This window comes from Hordeum vulgare, chromosome 5H (genome assembly GCF_904849725.1).
Source record: "Hordeum vulgare subsp. vulgare chromosome 5H, MorexV3_pseudomolecules_assembly, whole genome shotgun sequence".
In the NCBI taxonomy this organism is placed as follows: domain Eukaryota; kingdom Viridiplantae; phylum Streptophyta; class Magnoliopsida; order Poales; family Poaceae; genus Hordeum; species Hordeum vulgare.
Window position 1 is genome coordinate 540,534,242 of NC_058522.1, and position 5,579 is coordinate 540,539,820.

At 44.6% G+C, this 5,579-nt stretch overlaps 1 pseudogene; it reads right to left on the bottom strand.

Annotated features, from left to right (window-relative positions):
• Positions 1 to 260: 260 nt before the first annotated feature.
• On the bottom strand, positions 261 to 2,221 carry LOC123397194 (annotated as a pseudogene).
• Positions 2,222 to 5,579: the final 3,358 nt, after the last annotated feature.

Sequence of the window (5,579 nt, forward strand, 5' to 3'; positions counted from 1 at the left end):
CCCAGGGAAAGTTATCCACGGGTGGCAACTACCCAGGGATCAGGCGGGTATCCCATACTTTTCCCCAGCAACCAACCAAACATGCCCGGAGAGAATTACAATTCCTAGATACCCGACTATAAAGGTAACCTCCGCATAGGTTGAACTAACCAGCTTTCCTCAGCAGTTGTTAAACCTTCTGTTTTTTTTTTTTTAGAAAAGGAGGATTACCTCTGGCCTCTGCATCAGAACGATGCATACGGCCCCTGTTAAACCTCCTGTTAGAGTTGAGCTTCCCAAGCATAGGGGAATTGCTCATATTAGTCGTAGTGTGAGTCTAGCTTTCCTCACAATTTAACTGATCTATATATGTTTTGACTCCCGTTATAAGGTCTTGAGCGCAGGCCCGTCAGGCATGTCGTTGTGAGAAAAAAATGCTTACTTGTGCGACATCATTTGGTTCAACCGCTGCCCTCTTCAATAAATTTGCAGAGATGGCCCTTTTTATTGTGGCAATGCACGCCTCATCAATCAGATCAATAGCCTTATCAGGAAATTGACGACCTATGGTAATGATGGCAACAAAATCCATTAATTTTCTACAATATATAATCCGTTGTTGACACTCATGGGTGCAACTCGGCATAAAAGAAATTTATATGCAGAGCCCAGTAAATATTGTATTTCTAGAATTATTTCAACTTAATGTCCACAATGCAACAAGGGTGCTTCACGGGGCTCTAATATTCTCGCCCTTGAATTGCAGATCACAGTCTATGCAGATAGTTTAATTAGCATGTTAACTATGGGGCAGGAAATAACCACAAAAGATCATCTGTACATCATAATCACCTCTCGAAACAATAGAAGCAAGTAAATTACTCACCAGTGATGTAGCGGGCTGCAAGCTGCGCAGCAGCAACAAGAGCAGCATCTTGGATTTCCAAGCCATGATGCTGTTCATACTGCTGCTTTAGCCCCCGCAGAATGCCAATTGTTGCCTGCACTGCACCTGCACGCTTGGCTCCACGATGTGCACCTTCTGGAATAGCCGCTCGAGTGCAGGATCCTTCTCAATGCAATTGCGGTAACCATGCATCAAAAGTCGTCGCACCTACACGGCGGATACGGCCACTGGCCAAAGCCGGCTTTAGCATGCTGGAAGCGTCTGTATTTCCGTGGCTATCACCAGCACCAGGAATCACGTCGTGCATCTCATTGATGAAGAGAATTATCTTGCCGCCCGCATTCTCTGCCTGCTTTATCACGCTCTTCATCCGCTCCTCAAACATACTGCGCAACACGGCCCCAGCAACCATGCCCCCGAGGTCGATCTCTATGACACGTGCCCCGGCAAGTGCAGCAGGTACTTTGCCGGTAGCGATGCGCTGCGCAAGGCCCTCGGCGATGGCTGTCTTGCCAACCCCCGCGTGGCCAACCAGCGCGGCGCAGTTCTTGGTCTTGCGGCAGAGGATGGAAATAACGCGGTCAATCTCATCATCACGGCCGACAACCAATCCGACATTCTTGCTGGTCATGTGGCGTCTCGTAGGTGCGCATAGCCGCTTTACGATCGTAGTACTTCCATGCTGCCCAACCCAAACCAACAGCTGCTCCAAGGAAGACGAAAGGTTCGATACCTCGCCAGATCAAAGACAGCCGATGGAGGACAGTTCTTTGTACAGCGGGCGTCCCGAGCAGTGGATCGTAGGTCCCTCTCATACCTGTGCAGACGCCCTAATCTGAAGACGTAAAAAGACGGCAATTGTTCATATATAGAGAATACACAATCAACAACACAGCGTATCAGTACCACTAGCTTGTTGACACAATCAAAAAAGTATATAAACTAGTAGTAAATTTTGTAAACATTTGCTCCTACAAGCATTATCACAAACACGTGGCAAGCAAAATCCTTCCACATGTAAACTTGAACATGCACTGGAAAAATCATGCAGCAGGTACTCATCCAGAAATAATCATCATTATATTCTTACTACAGTATCAAATCTACAGCAGACACTCATTAAGGACAGTAAAACTGAGCCTAAACGGAGCTCTCTCAGCGATTAGCGTTTTTGACCGTTCGTTTTCGTGATCCGGTCATTCCTGGCCGTCAGATTTTATGTGCAAAGCCATCTATCCCGTAATATGTGTAATCTGGCCCAACTGTCCTGTGGGCTGCTGCTTCAGAGGCCAAAACAAAGGCCTCTGATAAATTGGGCCCGTTTGCGTAGCCCATTTATCTCACCGACGGAAGCGTCGCTGTGGTCATAAAAAAAACTCTTTGGTCGACCAAAGCGAGCGATGAAGAAGAGGAGGGGATGCGCGTGACCAGGGGAACAGAGGATAAGCTCGTACACATGGATCGATTCGACGTCGGGCTCCAAGGCATTCAGCATGCACCAGGCATGCGAGGAGAACAAGCGCAGGCGGTTGAGGGATTCAGCCTCCGCCAGTCACGTGAGGAGATCATCCGTAGGCGCCGGGTGTGGGTAGAGCCGACGCGTCCGAGAGGGCGGATGCGAGGTGAGGCGCGCGATGGGACCCGCGTGATTGGATTCAAGGAGGTGCGAGATGCGTGTGAATCGGGGGTCGGTCAATCCATCTGCTTCCCAGTGGCCTGCCTCATCTCATCGATCGACTTGCATGTCCCTGGCTTCAACGGGATCTCGGGTCCGATTTACTCTTCCCGGGTACTCAATTATGTGATCCGGTGCTGCTCCCCGTGTGGTGGTTCCATGGCGAACCTATTATTCCTCTAGGTTTGCTCTTTATCTTCCTCTTCTTCAGGTCTCTGATGCCCGTCAATGATTCAGTACTGACTGGTTCAGTTCTAGCAATGGGAGAGATGAATGAATTGAAAATAGGCAACAAATGAGGGCATGATGAAGGAAAAGGAGAGGCTCACTTCTAAACATTAGAAGGACACACACAACGGTGTTGCTGCTGATGGTAGAGAGGAGATCAACTGCAAGGGGGTCGGGGGAAAATCAGGGTCTCAAACTAACGTTATTCTAGGTATGACTTTTCCGCTTCTCAACTTCATCTGAATCCCCATCAATCTTCCACTTTTTTTTTTGTTTCTATGCAGGTTTGGTCGGTTTACAACTAGGTATAAAGCTTCTCGAGGACTCATATTATAGGGATGCAAAATCATCAGTTACTGCTAAACGATATAATCCCTAATAACATATGCGACATGCCACGTGTTTACGCGGCACACCACGTGGTTTCGCTGGATCTTTAGTCCCGGTTTTGTCCTGAACCGGGACTAATAACATATGCGACACGCCACGTGTTTGCGCGTCGCGCCACGTGGTTTCGCTGGATCTTTAGTCCCGGAAACTCGTCTGTTACAAAGGGATTTCATATTTTTGAACTTATTTGAACTCCATAGTTTTTCCGTGTTCAAAATGCACCATTCAGGGTTTCATACGGAAACTCGTATGTTACAAAGGAATTTCATTTTTTTGAACTTATTTGAACTCCATAGTTTTTTTGTGTTCAAAATGCACCAAAAAATGATTTGAATCACTAATTGGAGAGGACGAGGACGGCGTGGGTCTTGCAGGGGGACTTGAGGTGGCGGCCGAGGACGGTGAGGTCGGGGAGGTGGTGGCCCTCCGCGGAGGCGGAGCTAGGGTTCGGGGAGACGGCGGGCGCCCCTTCCTCCGCCCCTTAACTGAATCTCATAGGATTACAGAGTGCGGCTCTGTCCCAGTTTGTCTCGGTTAAAAAAAAAGGATCTTGGAAAAATGGTTTAATTTGATTTTGCTGCAAAGCGGATAAGCTCAACACCAATTAGTGATTCAAATCATTTTTTGGTTTTATCTGTAGGAGATCAACCATGCTGGTGCTGGTGGGTTGTGGGCAGAGCTTGTAAGCAACAGAGGTAAGGAAATCTTAATTACCAGGATATGTGTTAATGAGTCAAGGGTCTATTGTGCACTTCCATTTTTCCTCGCTCGGTGTTGTGTATGCTCTGAAAAAACCACTTCCAGGTTTTGATATATTTATAACTAAATGTAGTGCTTCCATATGTCTTCATCTGAAACCAAAAGCTGTGTGCCTTAAATATTCTATTCAATAGTTCCTTTCATTATTTGCCTGTCTCAATGTTCTCTTGTGCATGGCTTATATATCGTGTCCTTACTGTTATAGTGAGTCCTAGAACAGTAATGAGGGTCAAGAAGGTTCAGCTTCGTCGTCAAGTTTCAGTCTGAATGTATGGGGTCCATCTGTGTCCGTAGTCGCTGCTGTCGTTTCAAGTTTCTTCCCCTTGGGACCATAGTTGAGTCACAGCCTAATGGTAAACGTTGTGAAGTTGGCAACTGGAGTCATGGCTTTTCATATCTCTACAGATTTTGATCAAGATATCCCATTTGTTAATATCCTCCTGAAATTTTATTTGCTTGTCGTGGACACTGGACTCAGGGGAAATTGCTATTTGTTATAATGGATTCTAGCTATATATGTGTCTTAGATGTCTTTCATCTACAGTGAAGTATTACATAGACTCCATGATTTTGTCTCGATTGGTTTTTTCCAAGTTATGTTTGTGGTCTATAGTTTTAACTCATGTCCAATTTTGTATTTTTGTTGTTGCTGTTAATGTCTAATGGCTTGATAACGGTGTCTTATTCTTTATGAAAAAAATCTAAGAGATGCTTATGATAGATACTTTCAAGGTGGGATCCTCCCTTCCATTCAAAGTTTAGTTTACTTCGTAAGTAATGTTTAGGAGCCTTAGAGAAGATATTTCTGAGCACTTGGCTTGCATGTCATGTTTTGGAAATTCTCGACAATTGGATAGCGAAGAATCAGAAATTGATAATTGTTCATCAGACTTGCTTCAATATTTTGATTGGTCTACAAATAATATTAGGCCGAAATGACTAGCTAAACATTTTTTTAGGCAGTTCTGTTCAGACCATTGTCTTATTACCTTGATTTCCATCATTTTGGTAATACATTTACGAGGGAGAACTGCTACTCCTATTGTCCCAAGCTTGCAAAAACGTCTACATTGTAATCCGTAACTCTTAACTTAGTTTGTCCTAGTACTTATCAATTTTCCTTGATGGTTAATAATAATAATAATAATTGATACATGCCATCTGCCATTTTTCGTGAAATAAAGGTTGAAGCTAGGCATGTTGCTTTCTAATGGACTCCCTAGAGCTCACCATTATCCTGTAGTGTTCATATGCTACCATGTTCTCTGGAGCGTAGCAGAGATGATACATGATGGAACAGTGAGTTGTGCATAATTGTATTGTGGAGTTTGATACATGTCCTCTGGGTGTTCCCCAGTCTAATTTATGGTTCTGGCTAGTCATCTTGTCACAGGGTTTTGTGGCCTAGCCTTGCGCAAGACCTGGTGTTTATTTTAGTTAAAAACTGGTCCTGTAAGGGTAACTGTTTCTTGACTTTAAGACCAATGTTTTGTGTTCAAGTACAATTGATCCGAATGCTAACGATTAGCAAACAACTTCTATTAAATGGTCTCCTATGGAATGATGATGAATGTACAAGAGATATATCCATTGTCCACACAACAAGCTTTTCCAAGTTCCAAACACATTTTACATGCGCAA